Source organism: Mustela lutreola, chromosome 4, assembly GCF_030435805.1.
Source record: "Mustela lutreola isolate mMusLut2 chromosome 4, mMusLut2.pri, whole genome shotgun sequence".
NCBI classification, from domain to species: domain Eukaryota; kingdom Metazoa; phylum Chordata; class Mammalia; order Carnivora; family Mustelidae; genus Mustela; species Mustela lutreola.
In genome coordinates, this window is record NC_081293.1 from 187,403,419 (window position 1) to 187,423,849 (window position 20,431).

Below are 20,431 nucleotides of genomic sequence, written 5' to 3' on the forward strand. Positions count from 1 at the left end.
TTGTAGGATTGTTTATTCTAGTTCTGTGAAGAATACAATTGGTATTTTCATATAGATTGCATTGAGTCTGCCGATTGTTTTGGAGAGTATGGACATTTTAACTATGTTTGTTCTTTCAATCCATGAGAATGACATATCTTTCCATTTGTTTGTGTTATCTTCAAACCCTTTCATCAGTGTCTTACAGTTTTCAGAGTAGAGGTATTCCGCCTCCTTAATTAAGTTTAGACCTAGGTATCTTACTCTTTTTGATGCAACTGCAAATTGGGCCATTTTCTTAACTTCCCTTTCTGCTACTTTGTTACTAAGGTGAAGAAAGGGAGAAAAAAATTCCCCAAAGTTGATCCAGGGTCCAGGTCAGGCTTCCTTTCTACTCCATAAATCTCCTATTAGAAAGAAATTAGGGTTAAGTAAGTCTAATAAACCCAATGGAATTAAAGACATCTTCGGAAAAACTAAGTATTCATCTAATCAGTTGACTATCGGTTAATTTTCTGAAGATCTTTAATCATTCTTTTTTACTTATCTATGGATGATTAGATGTTATTTAACCATTCCCTTTTCTTGTAGAATGTCACTACTAAGAGTAAAACTTTGGTATATTTAGGTCACTTCTTTTATGACAAGTATAAATAAAAGTTTCACAGCTACACATAACTAAATTATCAGGAAAAAATAACAAAAGCAAACCCAAAGAAGGTTCAAAGAAGCAAATAAAGATAAACAGATTTTGATTTGCTAAAAATTTTTAAAATTAAGGGGGTTCCTGGGTCACTCAGTGGGTTAAAGCCTCTGCTTTCCGCTCAGGTCATGATCCCAGGGTCCTGGGATCAAGCCCTGTGTCAGGCCCTTGATCAGCAGTGAGCCTGCTTCCCCCTCTCTCTCTGCCTGCCTCTCTGCCTACTTATGCATCTCTCCCTCACTGTGTCAAATAAATTTAAAAAATCTTTAAAAAAATTTTTTTAATCAAGGTAACAAAAAAATTGACAAATCCAAAAGCTAATAATTTGAAGGAGAAAGAAAGAATACTAAAACTGATTTCTCCGGAACTCTTTAGTTAAAATAGAACTCACTCAGAAAGGAGTACATGAGAAGAGATTCATGTGCACTTTTACAAAAAACTCCAGTGTTAGGAATATATCCTTAAAAAAAAAATAATGAGAGATGTCAAAAAGATTGATGTATAAGAATAAGCATTTCAATACTATTTATAAAAATAGTGGAAAAATTGGAAGCAACTAAACTGTTCCACAGAAGTCAAATTAATTTTTCAATTAATAAATATTTCTTTAGTATTTATTGTGTATTGGGAAATGCTAGATATGGAAATTATCAAGAAAATGCACTATGGTAAATGATTGAGCCTATTATGCAATCATTGAAATTCATTTACCATTTACCCATATATATTAAAAATGAATAAATTGCTTCACCCAACATTCCATTTTTTTTAAGCTTTATTTAAGTAATCTCTCCACCCAGTGTGGGGTTTGAACTCACTACGTTGAGATCAAGAATTGAATGCTCTTCTGACTGAGCCAGCCAGGCACTCCCCAAACAATTCTATTTTGAGAAATATACCTCAAAGAAATAATCATAAATGAATGCAAAGGTTTATACAAAAAGATCTTTACTTATAGTAGTAAAAATTTATACTTTTTACTTATTGTTGTAAAAATGTGTCTATGATAAGGAATTGTATGACACCACCATATACAAATTATATGGTGTATAATTCATTTTGTGTTAATTTTTTAACATGGTATAAGGAAGAATTTCAAATTCATTCTATTGTACGTAAATGTCCAGCTGTTCCAGCACCATTGAAAAATCTATGTTTTCTACAATGGATTATTTTGACATCCTTTTGAAAATAAATTGATCCTTACTGTTTAAGTTTACTTCTGGACTCTCAGTTCTAGTCCATTTATCTACATGTCCCTCTTTATGGCAGTACCACACTGCCTAAATTGTGATTGTGAGCCTAAATATAAGAACTAAAACTATGAAAATGTTGGGACACCTGGGTGGCTCAGTCCGTGAAGCATCTGCCTAGGGTCCTGGGATCGAGCCCTGCATCAGGATCCCTGCTAAGCGGGAAGCCTGCTTCTCCCTCTTCTCCCTGCTTGTCCTATCACTGGCTCTCTCTGTTGCTATCTCTGTCTCTCTCTCTTAAATAAATAAATAAATAAAATCTTAAAAAAAAAAAAAAAGAAAGAAAGAAAACAATAAAACTGTTAGAAGAAAATCTAGGGATAACTTTTTGTGATCTCAGATTAGGCAAATCCTTTTCAGATATGACACCAAAATTACCAGCAAGAACAACTAAAAAGAGGTAAACTTATCAAAACTGAAAACATTGTGCTAGTATGGACACATCAAGAAAGGGAAAAGATAACTCACAAAATGGGAGAAGATAATTGTAAATCATACATCACATAAAGCCTTGTTTCCAGGATATATAAAAAACCTTTATGACTCAATAATAAAAAGACAGGGGTGCCTGGGTGGCTCAGTGGTTTTAAAAGCCTCTGCCTTTGCCTCAGGTCATGATCCCGGGTCCTGGGATCGAGCCCCACATGGGGCTCTCTGCTCAGCAGGGAGCCTGCTTCCCTACCTCTCTCTCTGCCTGCCTCTCTGCCTACTTGTGATCTCGGTCTGTCAAATAAATAAATAAAATCTTTAAAATAATAATAATAATAATAATAATAATAAGACAAATAATCCAATTAAAAATGGGCAGTGTCTGAGAGACATTTTTTCCAAAGGACATATACGAATAGCCAATAAGTACCTGAAAAAATGTTCTGCATTATCATTCATCAGGGAAATGCAAATGAAAACCATACACACCCACTAGGATGTCTATAAAAAAAAATGAGAGCTAGTAAGAAGTTTTGGCAAGAATGTGTAGGAAGCGAATCCCTCATACATTGTTGGTGTAAATGTAAAATGGCCAGTTCCTTTTGACAATAGTATGGCAGTTCCTCAAAATGTTAAACACATAGTTACCATATGATCCAGAAATTTCACTCTTAGCTAGATATCTATCAAGATAAATGAAAATATATGTCCACACAAAAACTTATCCACAAGTATTCACGGCAGCATTATTTCTAATAGTCAAAAAATGGAAATCTCCCAAATGTGTGTCAGTCGACGCATGGATAAATAAAATACAGTATATCCATACAATGGAATGTTATTCATCAATCGGGAGAAATGAAGTAGAGCTACAATGTGGATAAACTTCAAAAAAACGTCACGTTAAGTAACAGAAGCCAGTCACAAGAGACCATATAATGGGGTCCCTGGGTGGCTCAGTGGGTTAAAGCCTCTGCCTTCGGCTCAGGTCATGATCCCAGGGTCCTGGAATCCAGCCCCACAGCGGGCTCTCTGCTCAGCAGGGAGCCTGCTTCCTCCTCTCTCTGACTGCCTCTCTGCCTACTTGTGATCTCTATCTGTCAGATAAATAAATAAAATCTTAAAAAGAAAAAAAAAAAAAAGAGAGACCATGTAATGTAAAATTCCATTTATATGAAAGGTCCAGAATGGGAAAACCCATAGAGACGGAAACTAGATTAGTCCTTGCATAGGTCTGGCAGGGCAACAGGCCGGTGGCTGTTGAAAGGTATGGGTTTCTTTTCAGCCTGGTGAAAGTGCTCTATACTTAGACTCTGCTGATGGCTGCACAACTCTATAAATACAGTAAAAACCACTGAATTGATATATTTTAAGTGGGTCAATTGTATAGTGTGTGAATTACATCTGAGTAAAGCTGTTTAAAATGTGATTGAGACATTTCTAACAAAGAGTAGAAGAAATTGCCATTCTCTGCTCAGTAATCATCCAAAACAGGGACTTGACAGTGAATTTTATGCATTTTGTTTCATCACGAAGGAGTAAAGACTGGAGTGAGTTTAGCAGCCTTCTCTGTTCCATGCTCCAGTACCTACTAATCTGACTTGGCATATAAAAGGAATTTTCTGCTGTCCCAGCTACAAGTAGTTAAATATACATAAAAAAAAAAAAAATGGTTAGAATGTAACGTGGAAACACGTTCACAGAGATGGTATCTCTGGTTGATAAGAGTTGTTCTATTTCTTCCTTTTTTTTTTTTTTAAGATTTTATTTATTTGTCAGAGAGAGAGCACAAGCAAGGGAAGTGGTGGGGAGAGGGAGAAGCGGGCTCCCTACTGAGCAGGGAGCCTGATGTGGGGCTTGATTCTAGGACCCTGGGATCATGACCTGAGCCAAAGGCAGACACTCAACTGATAGAGCCACCCAGGCAACCCCTGAGTTGTTCTTCTTAAATGTTCTTGATTTTCCATTTTAAGCAGCATGTCTTATTTCATAATTGGTAAAAACATAAAGTTATTTTAAAATTTCATAATAGGAGATAGCAGAATTTATCATCGCCTCCTCAGGAAGTTTTCTGCATCTATGAAGCCCAGAAACCAATCTTCCCTTTCAATATTCTTTTTTTTTTTTTTTAAGATTTTATTTATTTACTGGACATGGGACTTGATCCCAGGACCATGGGATAATAACCTGAGCCAAAGGCAGACGCTTAACCAACTGAGACATCGGGGCGTCCTTTCCCTCCCAATATTCTTATCACAGATGTTAAACCTGGCCATCTGCATAGGCTGTCTTGACCTGAAACAGTTCCCTCAAAATAACAGCCACTTTGCCCTGAGAATTATTTTGAACTGAGGTCAAATAAGAATCAACAAGTATTGGAAGAGCTCTCTACCCTCTCCTTATCTACCTGAAAGTAGTACATAAATTTCCCTTGGAGAGAGGTGGCCCCAACTTTCACCAAGGAGACTCTTATTATTGAGGACAGGAAGTCAACACCACCATGAGTTTGCATAAACAGATTTACTAAAATAGCCCTTTTATTCTATTAGATCCATCATATGTTTCCTAGTCATTTTCCCACCATTTATAATCTCCTGAAGCCTAAAACCTCTTTACTTTGTTAAAAGGGTATATGAGTTGATGAGTCTAATCACTTCTTTGGGTTTCATTTCTTTCCTGTGAACTCCTGTGTATGTAAATATTAATAAAAATCATGCATCTTTACACCTATTAATCTTTTGTTAGTTTAATTTGAAAGGTTCCAGAAATAAATTTAAAAAGAGGAAAAATTTTTCCTTTCAGACAGTCCCTTGTGTTTTTTAAATTTTGTTTATATTTAGCTTTCTTTGCATAAAAATGTTTTAAGAACTAAAATTTCATCAACACTGGTTTTTATGACTTATATGTCTGGTATCACATAAAATTCATTACATTTTTATGTGTGCTTTTTCTAGATTCTAAGCTTGAGGGGAAGACTATGTCATCACATAATATGGATGCTCTAGCTCCCTTAAAATAGTCTTACGCAGTGTAGGTAATCAATAAACAATTTTTAGACCCTATTATAATAAAACATTTTTTTAGTAACAAAAAGCATGCACTGAAGGTTGCTTTACATAAATATCTTTACCAACCATTGTGTTCCAGATATTTATAGCTCATTTTATTCTATGGTATATCACTGTTAATAAATCACCATTTCGTTTTTATAGCTTATTTTTAAATTGCCTTTGAATTTTTTATTTTTTTTATAAAAGTCATTCTATATTCTAAAAAAAAATTACATACTTAAATTGTAAGTGTGTTTTCACACACTTACAACAGATGTACATCTTTCTTGTGTCCCATCTTTCCATATCTCATTTACCCAAGTTTGGCTTTGAGTAGATTTTTCTGATTTCTTTAGCAGAATTTTACAGGTCTTAAAATCAAAAGAAAACTTTCTTTTTTAACTTAAACAATGATTTTATGGAATGTATTTAATAGTAATCAAATATCCTTAAAAGCAAACATTCCTCATAATTAAAATGTGCTGTTCTAGCTCTTAACTCTCCTTGGACAACCCACCACATATGCAAAAGATTATCTTTCATTCTGTCTTCACGCAGATCATTTGATGAGATGAGGGTCTGCGAGAGGTAATCCTTACGTTCTATCATTTGGCTGAGCAGAAAGGCTAACTCTTACAGATTTCTTATGAACCGTCAGACCCACATATGATAGTATGTTCCTGATCATTCTTTTCCCACGCCCCCTCTTTCCTTTCTCACTCCATTCTACCCGTCTGCCTCCATTCATCCCCTCTTTCAAACTATCACCAGATCAAGAGTCGATCAAAATTTCCCTGTACAAACAAGCAGAGAAAGCAGGAGGCCAAGTGAGAGGGAGAAGCAGGATCCCTGCTGAGCGGGGAGCCCAATGCGGGACTTGATCCCAGGACACTGGGATCATGACCCGAGCCAAAGGTACAGCAGCCACCCAGCTTCTCCCCAGATAAATGTTTTTAATGGATTATCAGTGCCTGGATAAAGTCCACTGTGAAAACCGAAAGAAGGTATGTGGTGAAGAGGAGGCCATGGACCCATAGCTGGCTGGTCAAGATGCTATTTGCCTGCAGTCATCACTTTGATCATGGGTCTTCGTATGAATGAATTTTGTCAAATTGCCCAAAGTCTAGGTTCATTAAAGTAACAGAAAATAAGTAAACAACATTACCGATGTATTTAGCTACAGTGAGAAATTGAACTGGCAAGACAACTGGCTATTCTGACCCGTCGATGCTGCATCCTTAGAGAGAAATGTGCAAGAAACTATTATAATCGAAATTATGGCACTTAGAATCAGGGCAAGAAGTGGTATGTTTTTAATACATGTTGGCAATAAAGTCAATAATTCAGTAACAGATTCATACTGTACATCAAAATCTTATGTTGCCTAGTGGACCACTAAATAGCTCTTCTTCAAACAGACGCACACTTTCTTTATATATGCCAATGTTATTGATAAAGATAAGAGACATAGTCTTTCATTACTGGCTTCCCAACCGCAAATCCTTTGATCTCTGAGACACCTCCAGCACACATCTGATAGCTTACATCTGACCTCGTCTCATCATTTTACATTCTCAGTCTCAGATTCATTTGTTTTGGCTCAGGCTACGGTGAAGTGAGAGCAAAAAGATTGTGGTGTATGACCACTACTAACTACATAGCATTTGGGCTCACTGCGAAATGAAAAAGTGGGGGAGACCCTTGTTTAAAAATTACTAAGAATTTCAAAACAGTGACAGCAGAGCATCAAACCAAGGGCAGGGCCCTTCTGAGCTCAGGTCCGGAAGCACTGCTGAGGTCCCACACTAAAGAGGTCAACCTACATGAAGCAGCCCTCCTGTTCGAGAGTCATTAAACTACCACCTGCAGCCCAAATCCAGCTGCTCCCCATTTCTGTAAGTGAAGTTGTGTTCGAATATAGCCACGCCCATTGGTATTGTCTATGGTGGCTTTTGCTTTATAATAGCAGTCTGTTTGTTAATTTAAATAGCAGAGTTCTATACTCACTACAGAGACTCTATGGCCCACAAAGACTAAAATATTTAAGAAAAAATTTGCCAATTCCCACTCCAGTGTCTGACAATAGACCTCTGTTTCTTATTTGCTATGCAAAATGAGCACTCAGCAATCTACAGTTTGAGCCCCTCTCGTCCTAAGAAACCTCGTAGGGTGCATGGAGAGCCTGTAGCTGTAAATCAGAAGGATCCACAGACTGAAGGGCCAAGAAGTTCTCTGATGCTGTAGGACAGCAGCACCCCGATTCTCCATGCAGATTCTCCGTTCTGCAAAGCTACCTGATCAATTCTAGCCAGATTTCTTGGGTGCTTAGGTTTTCTCAATATAGTTGCTACAAGACCACCTCCCACTGCCAAATCCCAGTGAGAAAACTGGCTCTTGCCTAGAGTCTTGTGGTTCCATTTCATGACGGATTAGACTTAAGAACTGCTTTTCTATGGCTTGAAATGAAAACTGTGAAATCCTCTGGCTCCGTATCTGGCATTTCCACCCCACGATCTCAATTTTCCAGGACTAGGTGCCCAATAATCTTAATACTTGAGCTTGGGACCCCATGGAGAACTTTAGAGGATCTGAGATTCTACTGTACATGATATCTAGTTAGCCTGCCATAGTTTCATGGACACTGGTAGAAGATTGGAGACTTCTGGGTTGCAAATGGAAGACTGTGTAGTACTTATGGCTAGTGCAATAGCCTGAATAATAGCATTTTTGCACCATTTCACCATGTCTTTATTCCCATAGGGTGACACAAAGTTCAGTTTATACCTACACACGCAGTGGGTTCTTTTGCAGGAAAGATACCTTGAGTCTAGGAAATAAGAATTTTTTTTTTCTTTTTTACAATGCCCTATAGGATTGTAAACACGTGTGTCCTTTGCTGCAGCAAACATTATTTTTCCTACACTAGACAGTAGGACAGCTTGTTTTTTGCTCTGAAGGGACACTCTATCTTCCAAGGTAATTTGCTATAGAAGGATCCCTGAAAACACAATTCAGAACATAAGGCAATCAGCACCCTGGTTGCAAGTTGTGCAGAAATGAGGAAACTCTTGGAGAATGGTCTCTCAGCTTCCCCTATTTGGACTTGATCTTTCGTGGTGATTCCCCCCAACCATCCCCATAGCTATAAATGAATCCCCCTTTTCCGATGAGTGAGTTGGATTTTTACTAATGACTTTCCCCCAGCTTTGATTCCTTCTCTTCTAGTTCACAGCTGTAGACCCGGCACTTCAGAGAAATACACCCCACTTACTGCCCCAACACCAACACAGAACCACCTGTTCTCTCCTGTTTTGTTAACTATTCAAGCAGAATTTTATCAGTTGTCTGTACAAAGTTGCACAACTTCAAGTACCTTACTGTGTTTAAAGCACTTAGTCACTCCACCAGTCGACCATGCTCTTCTTAATTTCCTGAAGGTTCGTGTGTGCAGTGGTACCAAAAAAAAAAAAAAATATATATATATACACACAATAAAATATATATATATACACACACAATAAAATATATATATATATACACACACACACATATATATATATATATATGTGATATATATATATATGATATTAAAGTTGAGTGCCAGAATATTCCAGCCATTATACCAAAAAGTCGGGTTGGGTACTGGAACCACGATTAGCATGTTGTGTGTAAGTCATCTACAGCGCAACTGAGAGACCAGACAAGAACGGATGTGAGGGAACAGGAAGAAGATTCAGGAACTGACTCCAAACAAAAACGCCATCCGGAGGAAACAGGATAAGCCTGTCCAGACCCTGGAAACTACAATGAGGAAGGAAAAAGCAATTATCAGAACAGATGGGCGGAAACGGAGCGACTAACAGAGGTGGAGCCATGTTTATTTGTGTCCTGAGATTTGGGGTACTGAACGGAATTTGTGCTCTTCCTCCATAGCCCCCTGGGTCTATCATGATACTATATGGGCAGACACCTCACGGGCATGCATGAGTTCCTATAAACAGTCAAGGTGTTTCTTAAGCCCGCGGTTCTCTGTCCCTTGTGACTTCCTACCTTTTCTTGTTGGTGGTGTATGTTTTTATTTTAATGGATACTAACTTGATGCATTAGCTTCCCACTTGCCAAAATATTCAAAATATTTGAATTCCTAGAGAATTGTACAAGGTTATGGAGATGATTGGAAAGGATATTAAAACCAGGTCTGTCCTAGAAAATACGGACAGATGGTTGTGGGGCATTAAAAAAGAGAACTGGTAAGCCGACAACGCAGTATCTTATTGTCTGCTGTATTTTTTAGAAGCTTGCAGAGCGAGGCATATGTTATTGTTTCATCTCTTTTGATATATCTGAATTCCTTCAAACACATACAATTAAAAAATAATCCACTCTTGAGTAAATTGCATGTACGTGAATAAAAATGTAATCCCTTTTAGATGAGTTTTGTGCTTCCCAGCTGTCCCTGAGATTATTATGTGTAATAAATTATATACTCTGTACTCCGCCTTCCATCAGAACTACAAATGAAAAGACTTAGCCACTTTTTTTTAATTCCTTATTGAAGTAAAGTCCTCACTAATTATTCATCAGCTATAAAAACTTTATAACTGCTCAATATTTTGAGGTGTTTTGGCATATAAACTAACTCTAATTTTAATAGTTTATTCAACTAATTGCATGAACAAAGAGGGCCTATTTCTTTCATATTCTTAATGTCAGATGCAATGTTTTAAAAACAAGAAGAATCATTGAAGTTTAGTGTTAGAAAATATTTAATTTTCTCAAGGTAAATAAGAAAACTGAGACTCTGTGACTGCCCAAGCATTATACTCCCAGAAGATCCATTCAGCTAGACGCATATCAAAACCACCTTTTCAGGCACTTAAGGATGCATGCTCTGTATAACATGCAGACTTTTCTGTTTGTGGTTCTTTTTTTTGTTTATTAAAGAGAATCTTTTTTTTTTAATTATTATTATTTTTTAAAATTTATTTGACACAGAGAGAGAGAGAGATCACAAGTAGGCAGAGAGGCAGGCGGGGTGGTGGGGGGAAGCAGGCTCCCTGCTAAGCAGAGAGCCCAATGTGGGGCTCGATCCAGGACCCTGAGATCGTGACCTGAGCCAAAGGCAGAGGCTTAACCCACTGAGGCACCCAGGCGCCCCTGTCTGTGGTTCTCATAGGGTGTTGGTTCTAAATGTATTCAAGTAAGTAGTACCTGGACGTATTATTGTGTATCTCTTGTCATCTGACCAGTGGACATTTCTTTTTTAGTCAATTCCTTTTTTAAATCAATTTTTTATTCAGTATCTGTATCTATTGCAAAATGATCACCACAATAAGTCTAGTTAACAACCATCACCATAGAGAGTTATAATTTTTTTTCTTGTAAGGAGAACTTTTAAGCTTCTAAGTCTATCAGCATCTTTCAAATATGTAATACAACATTATCAACTATAGTCACCATGCAGTACATTACAGCCCATGCCTTATTTTTTTAATAACTAAAAGTCCGTGCCTTTTGACCCCCTTCCCCCGTTTCACCTACCCCTAACTTCCTGACCCCCCCGTCTCTGGCAGCCATGAATCTATTCTCTGTATCTATGACCTCTATGGGGTTTTTTTTTTTTTTTTTTTTTTTTTTGGATGGGGGGCTGTTTGTTGTTTGTTTAGAAACTAAATACAAGTAAGATCATATGGTATTTATCTTTCTCCGTCTGACTTATTCACTTAGGTTAATACCCTTGAAGACCATCGTGTTGTCACAGATGGCAAGATTTCTTCTTTTCTTATGGTTGAATAATATCCCCTTGTATGTATACACTACATTTAGTTATTCTAGGATTTTATTCCATTTTAGTGTTTCAGAGGAATATTTTAAATTTTTTCAATCATTCTTATAATAAGAGATAGGCTTTTTTCTTTGGGGGGTAAGTCTATTTTTCAAGTCAAAATGTGAGAAGTTGAAGAGCCATATTGAACAGTTAAAACTTAAATTTTATCATGTTATGTGGCCAACAGCCCCTGATGGTTTTTCAAAGTCTCCATAGAGCTTGGTGAAAAAAACTCCACAGTGAATGAATTCTATTACTTATCATTATAATGTCTTCACCTTGGATGTTTCTGGAATGTTCGTGAGCCTGAAATACTTAGAACTGTCCATTTGGTTACATTTTGTGATATTTTCCTCTTTTCATTATTCTCATTAAATTAAGTGTGGTTTTGTTGCTATTGTTTTTAGGATTACAAATCCTTTTGTGGAATCTTTCACAAATAAAATTTCTTCTTTATGTACAAGGAATTCTAAGGGGCGAAAGTCTCCGCTTCTCTGTATCGACAGCTTTCTTTGTTGCCAAACCAGGCTTTGCTGCCACTATTCCCTAAGGAGTTTGCCACACATATTTTCAAGTACTACCTTGTGTTCGTGTAGCCATTATAAAGTGCTATTGTGTCTGTCTTCCATTAGCGATTTTTGTTTTTGTTTTTGTTTTGAGGAAACTCCGTATTCTTTTCCATAGAGGCTGCACCAGTTTACATTCCTACCGATAGTATAAAGGGTTCCCTTTCCCCTACATTCTCAAAAAATCCCATTATCTTTTCTACGTCTCCCCCTCCTCCTTCCCCTTCTTCTTCTTCTCCTCCTCCTTTTCCTCCTCTTCCTCCTCCTCCTCCTCCCCTTTCTTCTTCTTCTTGATAGCAGCCATCCCAACATATAAGGGGATATTTCATTGTGGTTTTGATTTGACTTTCCCTGATAATTAATGATGCGAGAACGTTTTCATATACCTGCTGGCCATCTGTATCTCTTCTTTGAAGAAATACCTATTCGATTCCTTTTCCCATTTTTAAAATCATTTGTTTCATTTTGTTTTTGCTGTACTTTGGGTATTAATCATTTACCAGATACATGGTTTGCCAGTATTTTCTGCTGTTCTGTAGGTTTCTTTTTCTTTGTGTTAATTGTTTCCTTTGCCATGCAGAATCTTTTAGTTTGATGTCCATTGCAAGAAGAATAACTAAAAAACTGTAGCTATATTATACAATTTAATTATGGAGCATTTTAAAAGGAGGTAGTTTGGAAAACCTGGATGACTCAATCAGCTGGGCATCCAACTCTTGATTTCGGCTCAAGTCATGATTTTGGGGTCATGGGATCAGCTCCAGATCAGCCTCCAGGCTCAGCACAGAGACTGCTTGTCCCTCTCCCTCTGCTCCTCTTCCCCGTCTTGTGCTCTCTTCCTCCAAAATAAATAAGTAAAGTCTTTAAAAAAAAAAAAAAAGGAGGTAGTTTTATATATACTAGGTGACATTCATCCCAGTCTACCCAGTTTAGACTGGATCTCCAATTCATGCTCTAAAGTACCCCATTGGATAGATCCTATTTTTGAGTGGTGGTGGGGGGGAGCAGGAAACCCAAAGCTACAAAGTGGGTGGCTTAAAATAACAGAAATTCATTGTTTCGTAGTTCTGGGGGCTAGAAGTTCAAAATCAAGGTGTCAGCAGAACTATGCCCCTTTTGAAAGCTATAAGGGAATCCTTCCTCCTCCTAGGGGGAATATGCTTCCTAGCTTCTGGTGGCTCCACGTGTTCTCCGCTTAGGGCAGCCTAACTCCTGTCCTCCATCTTCACGTGACAGTCTCCCTGTGTCTTCACATTGTCTTCCCTCTGTATGTGTCTGTCTCCATGTCCAAATTTCCCTCTACGTAAGGACACCAGCCCTACTTTGGTAAACCAATAAATATTTCTACCTCTTAATTCTGTTTTCAGAAGAAACCACTGTTTAACTATTAGCTGCATCTCTTAATACTTACCTTTGTTGATTTAAATAACACACTTAAGGAGATGGAATAATTTCTGCCTCATAGCATCACTGAGAGGAGCAAATGAATTATTCCATGTCAAGAACTTAGAACTGTGCTTGGCACATTAATACTTAATATAGGTTGGCTGTTAGTATTTTCATTATACTATTGTTTTGTCACTTATCCATTTTAGACATTACTTATTGACTTCAGGAGAGATACCACTCTCTCCCTCTCTCATCATCTCAATTGTTTAATCTATTCAACCACTGATTAACTCAGTTTGAAGTTCTTCCAAGTTGTTGTAATTCTCCCATTGCTTCAGCTTCAAACCCACCGCTACCTAGCAGGCTTTTGTCAGAATTACTGCCCTAAAATTTGGAAGAGATTCCAGTTGCCTTGATTGTGGAGAAGTGGCTTTTAATTTCTTGCAAAAGCTCCCTCTTTCTCGGCTTTTTCTTTTGTAAATTGAACTAGATAGACTATTACTGTTCTATTCTGTATCCCTTCAGCTTCTAGAGATCTAGTTTCAGAGTACTGACCTAAAGGATACTGTCAACAATACATATCTGTTACATAGGGAATATAGTCAACAATACTGCAATAACTTTGTATGGTGTTGTGTGGTAACTAGGCTGATTGTGGGGATCGTGTCAAAATGTATAAAAATTCTGAATCACTGTGAAGTACACCTAAAACTCATAAGATATGGTATGTCAATTGTCCTTGAATAAAAAAATAAATATTTGTTGATGGACTGCAGGCTCTTTTATTATTGTTTTTACTATAATGATGTGTTTTAGTCTTACTAAGCTACACTTGAACTCACTGTGAAAACCTACTCACAACCCACATATCAAGTTATTACATTTCCCATGTGCAAGTTATTCTTCACAACACTGTATGGGAAGATCTAATTTTTTTTAAAACAGAGCTTTTTAAAAACAAAATTTATGTATTTGGCAGAGAGAGAAAGATCACAAGTAGGCAAAGAGGCAGGCAGATGGGGGTGGGGGTGGGGGGCGAACTCTCCACCGTGCTGAGAGCTCAATGCAGGGCTCAATCCCAGGACCCTGAGACCATGCAAGACCTGAGCAAAGGCTTAACCCACTGAGCCACCCAGGCACCTGGAAAATCTAATATTTATAAGACCTCTTTATTTTAAAACATTTTATTGTGGCTTAAATATATACAAAATAAGAGAATAGTATAATGACCTGGTACTTCTCTTATCACCTTGATTAAAAGTATATCGACATATAACCAATCTTATTTATATATAATCCTGTATACTCCCCTTCCCAAACTGGTTTTTTTATTTACTTACTTAATTTATTCTTATTATTTTTTTCAAACTGAATCATTTTAAAGTGAATTCCAGATTTCACCTATGGATATGTAGGAGATCAGAATATGCCACCCAAAATATGCCACTCGTAGCACGAGGATTGAAAAAGACACAGGATGAACTGTCTGCCGTCCTTCTATCTTCCTGAAGCCACCGTAGATCCTCCTTCCAAAGATGCATGCCCCTTTCCCATACCAGGGAGAGAATAACAACCTGAGGAGAAACGGCAGCAAGAAAGAGTTTATACAAATAAACGTTGCACCTTATTTTCCACTAGTTTCCCCCATTTACTTGCCTTCCTACAACTTGCCACCTCTTTTTTTTTTTTTTTTTTTAGATTTTATTTATTTATTTGACAGAGAGATCACAAGTAGGCAGAGAGGCAGGCAGAGAGAGAGAGGGAAGCAGGCTCCCCGCTGAGCAGAGAGCCCGATGTGGGGCTCGGTCCCAGGACCCTGAGATCATGACCGGAGCCAAAGGCAAAGGCTTAACCCACTGAGTCATGCAGGTGCCCCAACTTGCCACTTCTTGAAGCTCCAAACCTCTTTCCTTTGTCTTGTCATTTCTCTTGTAATTTATCCTCTCTTGGCAAATTAGTATAAATGCCTCCAAGCTTACCCATTTCTTGGGGGGGGGGGGTTTCTTCACTCTACACAGTCCCTCTCTCATGCTCTGCAAAATGTTTAACATCAAATAAATGTGTGTGTCTTTTGACCTGTTAATCTCTCTTTTTGTCAGTTTATTTTGCAGATCCAGCTGGAGAATCTAAGAGTTTAGAGGGAAATTTTCTGCCCCAAAGAATTTGAGTTTGTATTTCTAAGATCTCCTCTCTCTCATTCTCCCCTTTAGCATCGCCAAAAATCATTTACCATATTTCCTTCATATCGTTAAATAATATAATATCCAATCAGCGTTTCAACTTCTATCATCTCATAAACATTTGTTTTTTACAATTTTTTTTTCTAAAGGATACAAACAATGTCTTCTTCCTATTGCACATGGTTGATGTATTTCTTAGGTCTCTTTTAACCTATAGTCTCCCTTTCTCTCTCTCTGTCACTTTGCTGCTGATGTTGAAGAACGTAGGTTATCTGTGTTTATACTTCCCATTTTCTGACTATTAGCCAGTTCTCTACCTCCACCCTACAATGTTCTTCAATTTTCTGAATTTCCTATAAACTGGTTAGATATAGGGCCTTGATTATCACTTCTGATTTTTCCCCCCAAAATAGTTTATTGGTGGTAATATATGTTCTACTACATCCAGACACATGGAATGTAATTGATGTTCTCTCTTTCTGTGATATTAAGATTGACCTTTGGTTTCTAGTATATTGACCTGATCTTTTCTTTATAAAGTTGCCCACCAACTTTTCACCCAATGATTTTCACAGCCATTAACAATCAATTCCTAGAGCTATTATTTCATTAAGAGATGTGTGGTGATGTTGTAACTGTATAAAACGTTCTGTACTTCCAATCTAGAATTCGTCTACAAGGAAGAATTTTCGCACATGATTTCCCCGAGGTACAGTTCTTATGGAGAGGTGGTGTCGGAGGCAGGCCCCTGGCCAGGGCGGCCTCCGCCATTAAAAGATGGCGCCTGGCTAGTTGCCAGGTTAGGATTGCCTCGTGAGACTAAGCAGAACGCCCAAAGAGGAAGTAAACAGCATTGGTTGCTAGCGAAGTTGTTGGTTTAGGTGCACAGCCTGATTCGCTCCCTGCTGTACCCTGCTCGCTGATTGGTCATGTAAGCGTATATAAGTGTGTAGACTTGCGGAAATAAAGAGAGAGAAGAGAGAGAAGATGCATCCGAACCAGGGTTCTTGTCGTCCTTGTGCGCCGAGGGCGATAAATGGCGCCGGCCCCCGGGAACTAAATAAAGGAATCTTGCAAGGTAATCCGCAGGAAAGCGGGGAGTAAAGGTCTGCAGGTAAGCGGGGACATTAGCCACGTTCAAAAGTGGGAATTCCGCAGTAAAGCGGGGAGTAAAGGCCACGTTCAAGTGGAAATTCCGCGGTAAAGCGGGGAGTAAAAATAGAAAAACCTTGCAAGGGAGAAGTCCGCAGGTAAGCTGGGTAAAACCATGACAAAGGTGGTGGGAAACTTGTACAAGTCCGCAATAAGAAGCGGGGCGGCCTTAGAGCCGGGATTTAGCGGCGAGTCTTTAACGTCTGCGTCTGTTGTCTGTGTGTTCATAATGGGATCTGAAGTATCTAAAGTGCGGTTGGAAGGGTCTTTAGAAGACCTGCTGAAAGCCAATGGAACTCCACTAAAAGCAAAAACTGCTGGGCCTTTTTGAATACAGTGGAAAAGGCGGCTCCATGGTTCCTAGATGAAGGCTTGCTAAACATACCTCAATGGGACCACTTAGGGGAGGATTTGAAGAAACAGGATGCTTGAACTCTTCGCCTCAAATTTAACATAACAAAAGCACAGGCACGGGACATAGTAGTCTCCTGCAGAAATTGCGTGATCTTACTACCTGCACCGTCCTTGGGGGTTAATCCCAAGGGTTTGTTACCTAATCATATATGGCATATGGATGTCACATATGTTTCAGAATTTGGAAAGTTAAGATATGTTCATGTCTCTGTAGATACCTGCTCTGGAAAAATTTTCACCTCAGTGCATACGGGGGAAAAATCCAGAGATGTTATCGCCCATTGCCTACAGGCTTTCGCGGCATGGGGAAAGCCACGCCAATTAAAGACAGATAATGATCCAGGCTACACCTCACAACCCTTTAAAGCCTTCCTACAACAACTTGACATTCACTTGATACATGGAATACCCTATAACCCACAAGGACAGGGTGTTGTGGAGTGCGCGCATCTTACAATAAAAAATGCGCTTTATAAACAAAAAGGGGGAATAGGGGACACCTTCAGGTCCCCTAAAGATAAGCTCAACACCATTCTCTTTATTTTGAATTTTTTAACGTTGGACAAAACGGGTAAATCAGCTGCAGACAGACATGCAAGTGATGCTGCTGCTTCCCTTAAGCCTTTAGTACTTTGGAAGGACATCCTCACAGGAAAGTGGAATGGACCAGATCCAGTGTTAGTATGGAGTAGGGGGTCTGAATATGTTTTTCCACAGGAAAAGGAGGCTCCAATTTGGATCCCAGAGCGGCTGGTGCGTGCAGCCTTGCTTCCAAACACCAGTCATGATGCTGAAGATGCTGATGATAACTCTGGGGATGCTAAACCTCCTGCGGCAGACTCAAGCCAGAGAGCTGTGAGCAGTGGTTAAAGCATGGCTATATCCTTTACCAGTGACTAATTCTTCTCTCATATTCCCTCCTCTCCCTTTGATGCATGGCAGGTCTGTAACTTGCTAGGAGCATGTACTGATATCTCAGCAGTGTCCATGTTAAATGGTGGCAAATTCCTCAACTGTTCTTATAAACAAAATGACTCTAGTATCTTTGAGACAACAGTTAATGTGTCTTGTCCCAATAATATTACTTATCAGCCCACTCCCATATGCGTCTGGCCACCGTTCCCTTTCCTCGTAACAAATGCTAGTGAGCTGAATGATACGTAGAATTGCACTAAGAATTGCTATCTTTCCCAGTGCTGGAATGTCATGGCCTTCAAGCTGGCTGTGATTATGCGTATCCCTACCCATGTTCCTATCCCAGTTTCCATTCCAGAGGACAAGTTACCGGTGGTGCTATCCAGAAAGAAGAGAGATTTTGGTATCACAGCCGCCATTGTGACAGCATTGGCTATATCTACAGCAGCTGCCACGGCAACAACAGTCTCGCTTGCTGCAACTATACCCACTGCAGAAGCTGTGAACACCCTTGCAGAAGGAACGGCGGCTGCCCTTCAAACACAGACTCAGATCAATGCACATCTGCAAGCAGGAATCCTGATAGTCAACCAGAGAGTGGATTTGGTTCAAGAACAAGTGGACATATGGGGGGCCCTATTGGGACTGGGATGTATAGTACCCTTCCCGGCAATTTGTGTAACTCCCATAGCCTATACTAATATGAGTGACTAACAGAATGTCTCCTGACAGCTCTCCCAATACTTGCGGGAGAATTAGTCCGCAGAATTCCAAAACTATACTCAGCACCTGCTACTAGGCATAACAAGGATAAATAACACCAGAGTTGAGCTTGCAACCCTCCCAGAGATAATCAAAACATTGCAAGATGTGTTAACCTTTACGAAACAATGGGCTAGCATAATTGGTCTGATGACAATCCTCGTAGTGGGCTTGATTCTACTAGTAAGGAAACTGCAAATTTGGAGGCGACAGCAACATAGGCAACAGCAAGCCATGGTGCAGGCCTTGTTAGCCATCGAGGCTGGAACATCCCCCCAAGTGTGGCTAAGTATGCTGGATCGGTAGTCAACGACGGGTAAGATTGGTGGGGGAAATATACCAACGTAAGACAGGACGCAGATCATTGATATCTGCCGTCTAATGATGGGTAAGGATATTCCCCGCCACTGACAACCTAAGACAGGCACAATCCCTGCCATAAAAGAAAAAAGGGGGAGATGTCGGAGGCAGGCCCCTGGCCAGGGCTACCTCCGCCATGAAAAGATGGCGCCTGGCTAGTTGCCAGGTTAGGATTGCCTCGTGAGACTAAGCAGAACGCCCAAAGAGGAAGTAAACAGCATTGGTTGCTAGCGAAGTTGTTGGTCTAGGTGCACAGCCTGATTCGCTCCCTGCTGTACCCTGCTCGCTGATTGGTCATGTAAGCGTATATAAGTGTGTAGACTTGCGGAAATAAAGAGAGAGAAGAGAGAGAAGATGCATCCGAACCAGGGCGTCTTGTCGTCCTTGCGGGGCGAGGGCGATAAGGTGGGATAACTTTGGTTAGTCGGCAAATGAGTTGGTTCTCTGGCATCCCCAAAGATGTTCAGTGTGATTTAGTGTTAACTATATATGAATACTTAAGCTTTCATACCTGATGATATGTTTAATTCATTGTGGTTATCATTCTCCTTCTTAATGTTCAAATTATCACTTTTGTCAATGGAAGCCTCTTCAAGTTGGTTCCTGTATTCTTTTGATGTGACCAACAGTAGTCTTTCACAGTTTCTTTGCTTTCTGGTTAGAACAAGATTTTCTAGGATCATTTTAGACATTTCCTGCTCTAAATCTGAGATCAGTCATCTCTCCAAGGAGTCCTGGCTTAAAGAGCCTAACCAAAGTCTATCAAAAAATTGCTTAAAACATTTTCTTAGAAATGCTAGATACTTCCCAGAAAGTGGTTTTATTATTACATCACAATGAAGTTCTACTCTAAATCACTTTTTTTTTCAAATTTGATACATTTTTATTTCCCTTAAATAGTAAAATGTTTCATAAATTATTTAAAAAGCTATATAAAATATAGACTTAAAATTATGCATGGTCCCAATGTTTTAAAGAAGATGTGATTTAGAGGGCCCCTGGGTGACTCAGTTGGTCAGGGGACTACCTTTGGCTCAGGTCATGATCCTAGAGTCCTGGGATAGAGTCCCACTGACCTCTCTCCTCTCATGCTCTCTCTCTCATTCTTTCTCGCTCTCTCTCTCAAATAAATTTTTTTAAAAATCTTTAAAAAAAAAAAAAAGAAGATGTGAGATGAGATTTAGAGAATAAAAAGAGATGAGCAGAATAGAGATGATTAACAAAATCAGGAGATTAGTTACTGAATCTACCACTTGACCCAACATCAGTACCTATGCTTTGACTTTCTCCCCTTTTATTTCTTATGTATTTATCTGTACTTATTTTAATAAACTTTCATTTTTAGAGCAGTCTTAGGTCACAGCAAAATTGAGTAGAAGGTCCAGAGACATCCTATATACTCCCTACTTTCACATATGTATAGCTTCCTCCGCTATCAACATTCCCTACCAA